General features: G+C 40.6%; 1 long non-coding RNA gene across 1 annotated transcript; it reads left to right on the top strand.

The window, feature by feature from the left end:
* Positions 1-3,815: 3,815 nt before the first annotated feature.
* LOC134474058 (uncharacterized) lies at positions 3,816-14,952 on the top strand. Its single transcript, XR_010044644.1, has 4 exons — positions 3,816-4,400; positions 7,673-7,819; positions 9,356-11,773; positions 13,351-14,952. It is a non-coding gene; the product is annotated as an uncharacterized LOC134474058 (long non-coding RNA).
* Positions 14,953-16,533: the final 1,581 nt, after the last annotated feature.

The following is a 16,533-nucleotide window of genomic DNA, read 5'->3' as shown; positions in this document are numbered from 1 at the left end:
TGACAGATCTGCTGTTTTATCGCTTGTTAAACCAGCAAGAGCCATAATAACTTAAGTTGAAGGAACAGATTTAGGTGCCAAGTTTTCCTCCAGGATCTGGATGGGAGCAGGCACATGTGACGTTAAGGATATGCTAAACTTGGCCCTTCTGCAGGCTGAGCAGTCTCTTCATGGCTGGTGGAGAGAAACACGTGATTGGGTTTCTTGAAAACGCTTTGTGTTTATCTCTGGAATCACAAATAAGATTTGTACTTATTTTATGCTATTAATATAGAGGTTTTGAGGGGAAGTTTTTCTTTTTAAAGTAAATTATCCTTACATTATTCTTTCAGTTTTAATAAAACTTCCATTTTCTAGAATTTTTACAATTCAGTAACACTGACCTGGAAAAGGTAATTGAGACAAAGGATAGGAGTGTGTGTGTGTGTGTGTGTGTGTGTGTGTGTGTGTATGTGCGCCCAAGTCTAGGTGTAAATGAATGATATTTGATACTACATAACAGATGAAATACAAGATTCATGAGTGGAATACAGAAGTTAAAATCCTAACTAATTTAGTATTTATTAAGTAGGAGGTTTGGGGCAAGTTAGATGACCTTAATTTATCACCTAGTAATTGGATATACCTTTAACCGCTTAGCACAGTATTTTGCACTAACACACATAGGAGGTATCCAGTAAATAGCAATTATAATTACTAATTATTCTTTCTGATAATAAGCTCAAAACTTTTTATGGAACCCATGCCTACTCACATAGTTTTAGAAAATCTAGTTTTTCCTAGTCTTGCATATGACTGGTGAATTTTCATACTTGTTAACTTTAATTTCAGGATTCAGATTTTGAAATGTGTATAGATCTGCTTTCTATCATTGTGACCAAAATACCAGAAGGCACCAATTTAAAGTGGAAAGGTTTATTTTAGCTTACCATTTCAGAGAATTCAGTCCATGATCACCTCCATTGCTCTTTAACCTGTGAAGAGGTAGAATCATGGTGGAAAGGGGGGGGGGGAACTGCTCACTTCATGGTAGCCAGAAAGAAGAGAGGTTGAGAGAGTGAAAGAGGAAGGGGCCAGGGGCAAGATATCACTTCCATAGTCCTTATGACCTACACTCTTAAACTCAACTCTGTGTCCTAATAGTCCATTCAGCTTCAAACTCATCAGCAAACTAATCCATTGATAAAGTTAGTGACCTTGTGACTCAATCACTTCCCAAAACCCTAACAAAGCCTTCAACACAATGATCCTCTTGGGAGGTTATCTTAGATTCCAACCATAACAGATCTTATGTCAAAAAGATTGAAAATCAGGAGCCTAGACTCATGGGTCATGCACATGGCCTAGCCTATTTTATACATAGCATTCCCAGGTTTTTCTAGTGTCTAATTTGGATTATTACAATCATATTCATTCATCAAATTGAATGAGTACAAAAGAATATTCACCACTGGATCTTTAGTTGTAGGCAAGAGAAGGCTCAGGGAGTGCATTCCGGGCAAGAGTTCTGGGTGTGTGGGCTGAAGGGCAGAGGAGCAGGTTGGAGCATGTAGAGGAAGTTGGGAAGGCAGCGTAGAGAACTGCAGGCCAGCATGCCAAGTCTTACTCCAAGGAGGCGGAACTGAGCTGGGGAACGGATGCAGGAACACAGGATCAGTGGAAAACATTAGCACAAAGCAAGAAGTTGGGATGGAGATAGGAGAAAGGCCTGAAGGGACCCGTTGAGATGTTAGAAAGTTGCCTCAGGGCTCACCTGTGCTTAAGAGGCTGGGGTTGGGGAACACACACACACACACACACACACACACACAACACAGTCTCACATCTCATAACTCCGGGAGTAAGATCGTAAAAATTTTATTTTTCATGGTGATGATTTTTACTATTTGCTACTCCAAAATGGTGGTTCTCAACCCTGTGGTACCTGAGAATGTTTAGAGTAGCTGTACAGAATCAACGGTACTTGGACCCAATTCTACAGTAACCGAATGGAATTTGATGACCTGAGCCGGGTCCCAGATAGGGATGTTTTTGGAAACATCCTTTCCCAGTGATTCTCCTGCATATCCAAAATTCAGAACACTTGCCCCAAATACTTTAAACTTGAATTATTTTTAGTAAACAGATTATCATTGTCACTGAACAGACAGGACTACAATATTTTCATTTGCTGTTAAGATTTCATGTTTCTCTACTGTCATAGTGAATCATTCTATCTCTGGGAGCTATTTGTCCACCCTCCACCTCTCCTGTATTGTAATTTGAAACTTCTAATGATGTTTATAATAGCAGGCAAAGCTGCTAACCAAAATTGTTAGAAGTGCAGTTTGCATTCATTCTCTTCACCATTTGGCTGGTGGCTTTTGATCTTGTAAAACATCTCTTAGGAGACAGGTGTCATGGCACGCTTGTAATCCCAGCAGGGAGGCTGAGAGAGGAGGAGCACCCCTCCCTCAAGAGTGTGAGTCCACCCTGGGCTACACAGTGAATTCAAGGCCAGCCTGAACTTCATGGCAAGACCCTGGCTTTTCAAAAAGACAAAAACAAAAGAAACTTCTTAGTTTTGAGATTTCCAAATATTAAAATGCCAACAGCTCCAAAATATGACTTAAGGTAAGGAGGCCAGGCTAGCTCAGTCTTGCTGTCTAGTCGCCTGAGTGCTGGGACTATGGGCATGCACACTATACCAAGTCCTGTGAATACTTTATATAGTAATGAATCTGTCTGCACACAACAAGTAGCCTTCTTTTACTTCTTTTTCCACTTCAAATGAATAGATAATGACTCTTATTGTTCATCAATTTATTTAAAAATATTTGCTATCAGGTTTTTGAGGGTAGTCCATGTTGATGCCCACGACTGTAGTATGATCTGTGTAACATTTGATTAAGTGAATATATCATGTGATTTAGCTGTTCTTTAATGCTGTTGTCCAGGATAGAGAAATGTCAAGGTTTCCTTCAGTTTTAAAGTTCTCGAACTTGGCATTAAAATGTGTTTTTTCTGAAGATGCGGCATATCAACACCTTTACTTTTGCAGCTTCTCTTAGTTGTCTTCGTTTTTAAGTGTAATTTGAGGCCCTGTGGATGACCGGAAGCCTGATCTAGGACTGTTTTCTTTTTTAAATAGCAATCAAGTAAACTAGACATGATCACTCATGTCTGCGCTTGGTGAGTGCTGGAGAGGTTGAGTCTTAGCCCCCTTTTTATTTTACTGCTATAACTGCATATTATGGACTGGGAATCTTATCAATTAATTTATTTCTCACAGTTTTGGAGACTGAAAGTCCAATATCAGGATGCTGGCATCTGGTGAGGGCTTTCTTGTTGTGTTACAATATGGCAGAGAGAGAGCATTATATGGCTGGAGGGCCTCCACGAGAGAGCTCGCTTCCATTACAAAGCTGCTCTACAGATAAGTAACCCACTCCCATAACAGAAGCATCAGTGTAGCCATGAGGGTGCAGGCCTCTTGGGCCAAAGACTCCACTTCCCAAGACTGTCACAGCAGCAGTTAGATTTCAACACCAGTTTTGGAAGGAATGTTTCAGCTGTAGCAGGTCTAATCATGCAGTGAGTGAAAACACAGACTTTGGGGTCAGTCCGACTGTATTTGGTATCCCAATTTTGCCATCTGTGCATTATGGGATGCTGAGCAAATTATGTGACCTCTCTGACCCTGAATTTCCTTAGCCAGAAAATGGGCAATAATTTCTACTTCATATAGCTGGTATTAGGATAAAAAATACATAGTGTGTGATTATTTACCAGAATGCCTTCCACCTAGTTAGTGCTTGAAGAGAGGGAGAGACAGCGAGACAGAAAGACAGAAACAGAGACAGAATGTGATAGCACTCTGTCAGGACCCCTGTGAACATTCACAGTGCAGACAGCTGGTACTTGGTAAATGCTTGCAAGAAAATGAAGAAGTAAGTATATAAGTATACAAATGGAACTATAAGAAATACGTATTTTGTGGTGGAATTGATGGAAGCCAGTCCATGAAATGACCATAAAGAAGTTTTTCAGTGGTTCCTATTAGTAGAGGGTGACTCAGTAAAGTTGAGAACATTTTTTCCTGAAGATCAAACATTCTGTCGTACAAACCAGTCACTCCTTTTAATCTCCTAAAACAATCTTGATGTTTTAGTGGGAAAAAAAGCCTCTGCAGTAGCCTAGAGCTCAAACGTTACTTACAATTTCCTGTCTGTCATCTCGGCAGCTCCCTGCCCCTCTCACTTCATCCGCCTGCTCGGCGTCCACCCTCGAGACAGCCTGACTTCAGTGAATGTCCACGTTTACAGGAGCTCAGCAGGCACTTCCTGGCTGGCTCCTTTCAGACAAGGAGCCTCTGTTCGCCTTGGGATGAGGGAGCAGACAGCCTCTGACTGTCCCAGCTGGTGAGCAATGGGCTGCAGCTCTGGGACAGATACTTTATGTACATATTTTTGAGCGATGGATGGAAAGCAAGCCAATAGGTTAGGATAGCGCCAGTCTTTTTAAAAAGCAACGCCCAGCAATAGTGTTTACAAGCTAATGTTTAAGAAAATAAAACATGTCTATCAGGAATTCCTTTTAAGTGGCACAGGATTTGCAAAGGTGTGTCATGTCTAAATAAAGTGCTTTCATGCTCAATAATGGTGGAGGATTGTTATGGTTCTGCTTTTCCTTTGGAGGTTGTGTTTATGTCCCACTTGAAGCCTTCAAGGATACTGCATATACATCTGCATATACATCGGAGGTCTAGTTTACTTGATTGCTATTTAAAAAAGAAAAAAAAAAGCAGAGGAAAATGAGTGTTTCTGCTTGACTTAGAGGTTAGTAAATTGAGTGTGGCTGGTTTGTGGTCACTGGCTTGCTTAGCTTAAATAGATTCAAATCTCTGCTCTGAATCAGCTTTGGGTGCCTTGGGGGTCAAGCTGGGGCCTTTTGTTAAGGGCCATGTTGAGTGACAGGAGGGCCAGGGAGGTGGAGGAAAGACAAGTATTAGAGGATTGTTGGCTGGTATTGTGTCTCTGTGAGTTTTCAAAGCCCGTTTTTTCTGTCAAAGGGGGAGGGGGTGAGGGAGGAGGACGTTCTGGGGGTGGGGAGGAGAGGGAAAGATAAAAGAAGACAGGGAAAAGATAGAAGGGTTAGGTGCAGCCATTTAGGCCTGACTGTCCCTCCCACTCCCACCCCCCACCCCACTCATCCATGGCCTTCTTGCTGACCAGAGACAGAATATAAATGAAATGCTTTGCCGGTACAGGACGCTAACTGGCAGTGGCCTGCTTGAGCTCAGGCCTTTTTCTAAGCAACTCACTAATCAGAAGTGACTGGGGCTCTGGAGAGAACACAGCCCAGCCTTGGGTTCCACCCTCCATGCTAATGAAGAAGGCAGTGAGGTGGATAATTAAGGGCAGTGATGTGAATAATTCCAAACGGATCATTCAAAGGTAATGAAATGCATTAGGAGTTTTGGGGGCAGCAGATTTCCCTTACCAGATATGGCTGTTTTCTGATAAAATGAGTTTGCCTTTTAGAAGCACAGAGCTGCTGACTCTGGGAGGAGCCTGCCTGGAAAGGCAGGGCTTGTGGGTGTGAGCTGACCTAGGACTATGAATTCAGGCTGCCGTGAAAGACAGTGTTCAGGAAGCTTGCATAACCGTAGAGGGAGACACACTTCTGCCATGATCTGAAGTGTAGAAATAAAGAGGCATGAAAAGTAAATGCATGGTAAGCAATAGCAATGTACAAACAAGCAAACTAAAGACACACCAAAGTTGTATATACACGGAAGGATGCCTGGAAGAAGATCTATGATTAAGAGGGTTAACAGTAGTTAATCTAGGTAGTGGGGCTGTGGGTGATTTCTTTTATTTCTTTATCTATTATTTGCCAACTTTTTAAATTAACCTCGGTTATTTTCATAATAAAAAAGGTGAGCACACTAAAAAAAAAATTATTTCACATGTGAAATTCTTCCCCAGGATAGCTAGAGAATTGACATAATGCTGTGGGATTAATGCACAAGGGAAGCCTATATTTTATTACAAATTTATTAGAAGTCCCAGCAGCCCTTTTCTGGATAGAAATGTTTCCACTATGAAATGTGATTCTATTTGAATTTCCTTGGCTCTGGTTTTCTGAAAGCTTGAGAAATATTTTCAGAGACAGCAGCTTTTTGCTTACTGTGTTCTCCTTAGCGTATAACCAATATATATCTGTATTAGTCTGTTTCGTGTTACTGTAACAAAATTGCTGAGACTGGGTAACTTTACAAAGAAAAAAGTTTGCCAAGTGCATACTTCTATCATGAAAGAAGAAAGAAAGAGGGAGCGAGAGAGAGAATGATGGGGGTCACGGGAGAGACACATTAATCTCTCCAAAGGGTAGTACTCCCAGTGACTTTAAGACTTCCCAGTTGAATCTACCTCTTCAGTGTCACCATTGTAGGGAAAGGGGGCTCTTACGAAGGGAAAAGATAGGATAAAAGTCTCATTTAAACTTTATTAAAAATTATTAGAGAATCTTACTAAAAAGCAGTTTTTGTTTCTACAGGCAGACTATACAGTTAAAACAATCAGAAAGAAAGGTTGAAAAAAAAGAGAGGAAAAAAAAAAAAACAGATCCCCAAAGCTACCAGCTAATGCAATCACCATAAAAATTCATCAAAAAGATTTAACAAAACACGCAAAAAGGTAAAAATATAAAGACTAGGGTAACCAGTCTTCCTCCCCACCTCTGATTAACTGCAAAGGAGGTGAGGCAGCTGTGTAATGGCTCTTATTTAATGTGTAAAAGACATACACACCTATGCATACATACATAAATGTATTCACTCTAGCATCACTATATGGCTACACTGATACACACAGGTCCCCTTTACTTAATCATTCATTCTAAGCTACGTTTCTATAATCCCCACTTATCCATCTAAAAGGGCAGAAAGAAATCAGACAAAGAGGTGCCTGATTTAGGGTCAAAAACAGCCAAAGGGCCAGTAAGATAGTGACAACTTTCAGATGCCCACATAAGGAGTTAAGGAGAAATTGCTAGTCTTAAATAAAAGGAGCAAGGGACAAGGGCTTGGGCGTCTTTATCTTTTCAATGCTCCCTACTCTTCCAGAGTAGCTGTGTAGTTCCTCTTTTTCCACTCTTTTCCAGATAAAGCATCATCCTTTATTTTAAACCGCATCTTTTTAGATCCCTTACTAGTGGTGAAAGTTTACAACCCAGCAGAACAGTGGTGCACACAATGTCCCAAGCTAACACTGTCACCTCACCACTGCTGCCCTTCGGGCCAGTCTCCAACACATAAGTCTTAGAGGGCAAACCACAGCTCCGCCACTGCACCCATGTTGAATAGCCTCATTGCAGCCATATTTAATAACCGTCCTTACCCATGTTTCCTTCCCAGTTTTAGAATCAGTCGTGAACATCACCTATTAATATTAAATGGACTTCTTATGTCAGGAAGTCATGGGACTAGCCAGACTGTGGGGTTCATGATGGTCAGCGGGGAAAAGAGACTGATTATTTCTCATTCTTGTTGTGAGACAACTACAGGAGATTTGGAAGAGAATGATTACTTTTGTAAAGATTTTTATTAAGCGAAGGTAATCTGTCACTTCAAAATGAAAGTCATGTTTCCTTCTGTTTTTTTTTTTTTTTTTTTTTTACTCTTATGCAGAGAATCTGTTAAGATTTGAATGTCTGTGCCCTCCCCAAATCTGTATGCTGAAATGCTAGCTTCCAAGGTGATGGCGTTAGGACATGGAGCATGTGAGAGGCGATTTTAGGCCATGAGGATGCACTTTACAAGGACCCAAGAGACCACGTGAGTTCACAGTGAGAAGGTGCCAAGTGGGCCCTCACCAAAAGTCAAGTCTGCTGGCACTGGATCTGGGACTTCCCAGACTCTGCAACTGTGAAAACTAAGTTTCTGTTGTTTATAAACCACCCAGCCTATGGTATTTTGTATTACCAGCTTGAACTGACCTTACAAATTCTTAGAAACTCTCTGACTACTTATTCTCATAATATTGCGTAAGACAGCAAACCTGCCATATATATGTGTGTGCTGCTGCTGGCCATGACCTGGTTTAGGGTTGGATGTTTAATTGTTGTGCATTGCTGGAAAGTGAAGGATCCCTCTGTTTTACTGCATTGAGCTGATAAAAGTATCCATTGCAGTCTTTGGACATTGTGTATATTTGAAGTTTTATCTCAATAGTTTGACGTTTATATATATAGATCAAAATGTAGTGAATGCTTAAATTTTAAAAATTATTACAGTAAAAGACAGATACTTTAAACACAGATATCCCATCATTCTTGCCACTTGCTGAAGCGGTTCTACAAGTGCATGGCAGTCACAAAGCTCTTTTGAATGAGGGTAGAGGATGCTGACCATACCCATGCTGAGCCCTTGCTGAGCACTGTCCTATGAGTAGCCATGTTAAACTCCAGCCTTGCCCCATCAACTACTGATGATGGGTCCAGGGAGGGCTTTCTAGCTATCTGGTACGATAGTGGCCAGCTTTCCTCATCAAGTCCTGTCCCCGGGAGCTGGCATTCATGGCATTCTTGGAGAACTCATCAGCAGGAGCAATAAAGACTGAGTCAGAGAGCTGCTGAACCCCCAAAGGGGCTGTAGTTCTTGTCCGCCCAATGCCTTCTCCTCTGTTCCTTCCTTTGGAAACAGACCTACCTTCCATCCCCCTAAGCCAGTCAGAGGCCTGCCCGGAACCTAATGGATTAGGCTGTCATCCTTCCCCAGACAGGAGACTGTGGAACCAGCTCCCCTTACACAGGCCGGAGGGGCCAGGTGGGTGCTTCAGTGAGAAAGGGCCTGGTGCAAAGAGCTTGGGGCTGCGAAGGCCTGTGACCAAGGAGAATGCATGACTGCCATAGGCAATCAAATTAAAAGAAAACTGGTGTAACCAATAAAATGAATGAGGTTTTAATGTGGCCCCCTTTGGGGTTGGCTGCTCTATTTAATATCAGCTTAAAAGTCTGGGCCTCATTCTCTTATGCTATGATGAACTTAGTCTCCAAGAAGAGACACCAGGGCCACACCACTCTATGGATGGATTATAATGTATTTGGTGACTCACTGTGGAAATGATATTAAAGGGGGAAATCCCTAAAGCCAAGATGGGCTATATTTGACTGAATAATGAAACTAAAATTTCTGTAAGTTAAAAATGTTATAATTACAATTAGATGTGCATATTAATATAATGTATGTGCATGATAATATAAATAAGATATATGACAAATGGTAAGCTAAAAAAAGTACTTTCTATAGATATTTTTGATGCTGCCAGCTATAGCTCACCATTAATACTATGCACTATTTTTCTTTCTGCAGTTAGTTACTTTATTCAAGCAGGCAGATCAAGTCACCAATCTCCATGAGGTGAAGGGTAGGAACAAACCTTTTATGTTCTATTCTCTCAGAGCAAGATCTAGACTTTTGGGAGACAGTAAGTATTTTGTTTTTGTAATAGTCATTTGAAATAGTCATTTCTATGATATGTGGTTTATTACACAAGATAGCTATGATGATGTTGAAACAGGGCTCTCTCAGATAATGTCTACTGAGAAGAACTTTGAAGCATAAATTTGCTTCATATTATTTGCTGTTCTTGGGGGTGCAAAAACAAAACACCATATTCTGTGCAGAATGGTGGATAACTTTATCTCCCTGGCTCTGAAGAATGATTTGCCTCTTGGCAAAAATGAACAATTGTGGGTTGGGAGTGTAGCTCAGTGTTACAGCACCTATCTGGCATCTCCTGCAAAAATAAAAGGATTAAGAATAACAATGATTCCATACATGGAATTTAAATGAGTGCTTCCAGATTCCCAGTTTTTATAAATGCTACTTTCTGTCCTGTGAGAATTAAATCCCCTGGGTTTGAAACTGCCTACATTTCCCCAAGCTTTGATTGCCCTTGTGGCCCAGGAAAGCGGCCAAGTTATAGATCTAGTTCATAAAATTAAAAATCTTAGATGCTCTCTACTTTAGGAATGAGCTAAACCCTGTAACTTCATCCATGACAACGCAGACTTGAACAGCTTTGGAAAAGTAAGTTGTAAACTGGACACCATTTTAAGAAAAGCAGAATATGTACTCAGAGAAATTCTCCCTGATGAGAACTGTCTGTTGGGATATTATTGAGTGAAGATTTATTTTAAAAGACATTCAGCAAGAAAACTGGAAGGCAAGCAGGGAGAATCATCACTTCTTGTTGATAGATAAGATAGAGCTGATTGCACTGAAATCTTGGGCTATTCCCTTTTGGTTTTAGGGTCTTTGGCAAGGGCCCATGTCCAGAAAGACTCTTGTGAGGTGGAAAAGAGAGCCATCCCAAAAGTGACACAAGTCACTGGCTATCTTGTGTAATAAGTCATTCAGAAACGTGATGGTATGCCATCAGGGCGTTATTACTACAACTCTGTAGGAAGAACTGGGGATGTGGGGACCACTACTCTCCATATGGCAAGGCCACTTGGCTAGCTTGAGCTTCCTTCCAACATGGAGATCTCAAGGCAGCCTGAAAATTTGGAGGATTGGGAGGCTGGTGACCAGCTTCTTCCTGAGTCAGTGTTTCAGCAAGCCTAGGTGGAAATTGCTAGTCTTGTTAGAAGTTAAGCCCAAATGCAGCCCTGTATCACTTCCGTTGTTCTGTGTTGGTAACAGCCCAGCCACAGGCCAACTCTGATTCTAGAGGAGAGGAAATGACCCTCGCCTCTTGATAGGAGGAATGTCAGAATTTCTTGCCATCTTTCATATACTACCACCATTAAGGTGATCTGGTAGAGGAAAGCAGACCAAAGTGTAGCCAAGGCGCTATGTGGAAGGATTTTTTTTTTCATTTCTGCTGTACTTAGTTATGTGGTTTATTATTTGTTCCGTAGTGGAGTGTGAGAGATTTGGAGAAATTTGAGAGGACTCCCAATGTTTGCAGAGAAGCACCGGTTTAAACGCTGGGAAGTAGGACAGAGGGACTTACAAAGTAGGATTGATTTGGCCTGGAGCGGGAAGGCAGGAGAGTAGCTGACTCATCATCTTCAAATTCGTGACGGTTGCTATGAAATAGATGCATGACTGCAGAAAGCAGAGCAAAAGTGGATTTGTCAGGCTGGAAATAGCAAAGAATCCCAACCAAGATAGGGGCATCTCTGGGACCTGAAAGAAGTTTCCTTTTCTGAAGCTGTTTGAAAGAGGACACATTTTATATGACTGTAAAGAATTAGAATTAGTTTTACTGGGAAATAGAAGTGGTAGATTAGATCACTTTTTCTTTTCTTCTCTTTTGTGTTTTATATTGGAACCCTTTTCCAAGCAAAATCATGTATCAAATAGGAAAAGTGCCGCTGTTTGGGTTGTGGTGAGTAAGGGCACAGCTTCCCTGGGTCTCTTCTGTCTCCTTGCCTTCCCAAGGTCCCAAGCGTCACTGTGGGAGACGCAAAGATTCTGCAAAAGATAACTTAAAAATAATTAACGCTGATAAAGTGTCCCCTCACAGTTCTATAAAAACTGTGTACACTTAAGAGGTTTTTTATCTTTTGTTTTTCCTCAAAACTGAAGTTAGGCCTTATGGGTTTGGGAACTTGATGAGTTCTTTTCATGATTCAAATTCATGAGATTTTGTTGTTTCTGATCTTAGGTTCTATCTCTTGTGTACTGTCAAATGACACCTTGTTATGTACTCTAGAAGTACATGAGTTACTAAAGGTACCGAGTATAATGCAAGCTTTAGTTAACGATTTTCATTTTTTGGTAAGTTTAGTTCTTTTGCTTGAACTTCATTCAGATGAAATTAACTTGCTTACATTATTTGTGACTTAATTTCATTAGTGGTCAATGAAATTAAGGGCTTAGTCTATTAGTCCTTAAAACCTTTGCAGAAATAAAAAAAGAAAAAGAAAGTACTATTATTGCCACCAAAGCCATCATCCTTGTGTTACCATCCAGATAGTTTCATTAATATTCCATTTACTTGGTGTATTCTTGGGCCATTTTAATATGCACACATATTATTACAACTTTAACACTAGGTCAATCTACATAAAACTTTTAAATACATAAACTTTTCACGGTTGATACAATGTCTATTTTCAAGATTGTGAGTAGCCTACTTCGCCTGTATTGTACCAAGTCATATAATTGGTAGAAAGTACATTGTGAAAACAAACACAGCTGCCCTGAAACTCAGACAGTCATAATGAATTCTTAAAAATGCAACTATATTTTTTTAATGTGAAACATCATAAAGCAAAATGACACAGAAAATTTAAATGCAGGGATGGAAAAACTTACTAAGCAAATTATAGCAAAAAAAGAGAGTATAGCAGTATCAGCATCAGGCACAACAGATTTCAAGGTGAAACAAATTTTCCGGGCACCAGAGAACACTCCACATTGACAAAAGTAACAGTTCACCAAATGATGTGACATCATGAGCTTTTATGCACTTAATTACAGGGCTATGACAAGCAGGTAAGTTTTTTTTTTTTTTTTAATCGGTACCAGGGATCGAACCCATGACTGCCTGCTTGCAAGGCAGGAGCTTATGCCGCTGAGCTAAATCCCCAGCCCCTGAAGCAGGTAAGTTTGAGGATTTATGTTTTTGCATTTTCTGTGATTATAAAACATGAAGTAAAATCAAAAGAATTAAGAGTTCGTCATTTGGGGCTGGGGATTTAGCTCAGCGGCACAAGCGCCTGCTTGTAAGCAGGCAGTCGTGAGTTCGATCCCCGGTACCGATAAAATGGAAAAAGACAAAAAAAAAAAAAAAAAAGAGTTCGTCATTTGATGGTCTGTGGAATATTAATAATCTGTGGAACATTAATTCTTTGCAATACTTTGTAACAGTCACAAAAAATGAAGTTAATCAGTATAAGAATATAACTGACTCTCTAAAATATATTGTTGACTGAAGAAATATTTGCAGAAAGACAATGTATAGTACATTATAAAGCCACTTACATTAGCACACATACAAAACAGTGCATTTTTTCTTTTATGGAGATATTTTTATATAAATACAAAAAATTTTTAGAAGAGCACATACAGAAGATGTAACTGTGGTTACCTCTGCAAAGGGGAAAACAGATACATGAGAATAGGTGGTTAAGCAGAAAAGACTACCTTATCCAAAATGCTTTCAGTTTAAACAAAAAGTTATTTTTTATTATTCGGTTTATTAAATTTTTAAAAATTCTATGATTTCAGAAAGCTTTGAAAGCCCTATCCTTCTTGATGTTGGAAATCAGCGCATTTGATTGCAAATAACAGAAAGTTAATCCCAACAATCAGGCTGGAACAGTAATGGGGTTTATTATTCCACTTCACAGCTTGCTTGGCTGGGTTGATTATGAAGTGCAAACGTATCATTGAAGATCAAAGATGTTATGCTGGAATTGATTCATGGTGTGATGCTAAAATTAAGAGTGTGAGGTCTATGTGCCCTGATATCCTGGACAGAACATAAGGTACAAAAAAGGACTGCTCTAGTCACTTGCTGCTTCATTTCTTCACTACTGGGCTGCATTCTGGCCGCTATGAACGGTTTCTCATCGTAATGGTCCTCTGCCACGTCACCGTGCCTTGGAGCCAGCCAACTGTGAACTGAAACCTTTACAAACTGTGAGCCAAATAAATCTTTCTTCCTTTAACTTTGGGTACTAGGTATTTTGTCTCAACGAAGAGCAAAGACACTGAGTAATTTATCGAAGATTACTTTTTACCAAATTGGTAAGTGGTGGATTCAAACCAGGCATTTTGGTGCAAGAACATATGCACTTGGGGTCTACATCTGTGTTTCCTTGTCTCTCCTCTCCTTTGCTCTCTCAAAGGAATAAGAAGAGTTTTCCCAGGACCCGTCCAGCAGACAACTCTGCAGCTGATCGATTTGTGCCTACTCCTGAGCCAATCGGATAACCCTTGCCAAATAGACCACTTCTGGAGTTGAAAGTGTGGTCAAAATCCCTCCACGAGCGTTGCTGGCAGGGAAGCATAGAAGCATAAACTGAACCTGAGTTCACTTTGGAAGGAAAAAGGGGTAGAGGGAGAGATTCATTCTAAGGAGATAATCTATTGCATTCAGTAGAGGTGACTTCTACTAGCTCTTTGTAGTCAGTGACTGACTCATTTGAATGCCAGTTACATTGAGCCTCCAAGTGAGAAGCCCATGAGGCAGTTGGACTATGGTTTAAAACCTGAGGAAAATTTGGGCTAGAGATGTAGTTCTTGATTGGAGCTGAAGATCTAGGTACCACCCACACAGAGATTACAGTTTAAGTCTGGACACTCAGAAAATCTCCATAGAAGAGTATAGAGATTTGAGACAAAATGGCCCACCAAAAGATTTAGTGTATCTTGCACTGTGTTAGATAGAACATTTTTTTATGATTAAAAAAAAACTGTAAAGCCTCTTTAACAAATAGTGCTAAAAATTGAATATGCATTGTAGAAGACTGAAACTAGATCTCTATTTCTCACCCTGTATAAAAATCAATTTTAAATGGATCAAGCACCTAGGAATGAAACTTTGAAACTGCTTGAAGAAAAAAATAGGAGAAATACTTGCAGGCATAAGCACAAGCAAAGAATTCCTGATTAGAACTCCAAATAACACCAGCAATACCAACAAATGGGACTATATCACTGAAACATTTCTGCACAAGGAAACAAGAAACAGTGTGAATAGATAACCCACAGAATGGGAGAAAAATCTTTGCTAGGTTCTCTTCCAACAGAAGATTATTGCCTAGAATGTATAAAGAACTCAGGGGCTGGGGATTTAGCTCAGCAGCATAAGCACCTGCCTTGCAAGCAGGCGGTCATGAGTTCGATCCCTGGTACCAATAAAAAGATAGAATGTATAAAGAACTCAAAACAGTTAACATAAAAAAATCAGTAGCCCAATCAATAAATGGATAAGAGAATTGAGCTGATACTTCTCAGAAGAATGTCTATACATTGTCAATAAGTACACAAAAGCATGTTTAACATCTTTAGGGAAATACAAAACTATATTGACCTTCTGTCTCATCTGAATCAGAATGGGTATCATCGAGATCACTTTTAAAAATAGTGAATACTAGTGAGGATGTGAAGAGAAAAGAACCCTTCTGCATACTGTTGAGAGTGTAAATTAGTACAGCGACTGTGGAAATCATTATGAGATTCCCCAAAACACCAAAAATAAGCCAGGATAATTGTGCATGCCTGTAATCCCAGCACTCAGGAGGTTGAGGCAAGAGGCTCACAGTGAATCTGAGGCTAGCCTGAGTGACGTATTGAGTTCAAGGCCTGCCTGAACTGTACACAGAGACCTAGTCTCAACCCCCTCCTCACACACACCCAAAACTTAATAAAATTTCTAAGTCTCAAGTATACCACTCCTTGGTGTATACCCAATGGAAATAGAGTCAGCATACTGGAGAGATATATGCATTCCCAAGTTATTGTGGCCCAGTTCACAATAACCAAGATATGCATGCCAGTTAAACTGGATTGCCAACTTGATTGGCTTCAGAGCTACTTAAAAGATTAGCAAAGCATACTTATGAATGTATCTACATAGGTCAGATAGGTCTGGCCTTGGGTACTATGCTGGCCCCTGGCTCTTTGTTTTCTAGAACTGTTCCCTAGCTCTGCTTCCTTGCTGCCACAAACCAATCTGCTTTTCTCTGCCATACCTTTCCACCATGGTGTTTCTGCCTTGGAGTCAGTTGACCATGGACTGAACCCTCTGAAACCATAAGCTCTGTACATTTGCTTTGCAAGTACCTTATATTCAGCAATCTAGGACATGGCTCCTCAGTGTGTGATAGCAGGGCCAATCAACAAGCTTCTGTCTCAGAGGTTTACTCCCGTAAAGATTTGTCAACCTTGCTTATATTGGATCCCAGCAAGGCAGAGGGCTTCTCTTTTCACTTAGTGCTAGGATTATTTCCAAAAGATGAAAAATATTTCCAAAAGATGAGAAGTATAAAATAAAAAGTGGCCTTTATTCTGAGAACACGGAGAGAGATGACCAGCACCCCCACCGCTGGCATCAGGCGATCTCTCCGGCGGACACGTGGCATGGGGGCATGTAAATAGCCTCGGTTTGGGGTGGAACCTAAGGCGGGCATTAGGGATGCACAGGTAGCCCATTGGTCCTAGGTTTGGCGCCATATGTAAATTTCCAGGGGCGGGAAGATGGCGTCACAGGTAACTTCCTAGGAGCAGGGGAGATGGGGCTTCCTGCTTCCGGTTGTGGCTTTCCTGGCTACAGTGTCCTGTCTGGGCCAAAACCCTTTCACTTAGTAACTCCATCATAACCACAAACTTTGAACTCTTCCATGTGGTCCTCAGTATTTGACTAGCAGAAAAAGAGGGAAAGCACATAGAGGATTGCTTGGGAGCCTCTGGGCCAAGTCTGATGAACACTGCTTCCGACCCACATTCCATTATGAAAATTTAGTCACCTGGTTGCAGCTAAGTATAAGGTAGTCTGGGAAATGTAGTCTAGCTGTGTGCCTAGGAGG

This window comes from Cavia porcellus, unplaced genomic scaffold (genome assembly GCF_034190915.1).
Source record: "Cavia porcellus strain 051 isolate PalLab524CR breed Dunkin Hartley unplaced genomic scaffold, mCavPor4.1 scaffold_30, whole genome shotgun sequence".
NCBI lineage: Eukaryota > Metazoa > Chordata > Mammalia > Rodentia > Caviidae > Cavia > Cavia porcellus.
This window is presented reverse-complemented; position numbering and strand designations above follow the sequence as displayed.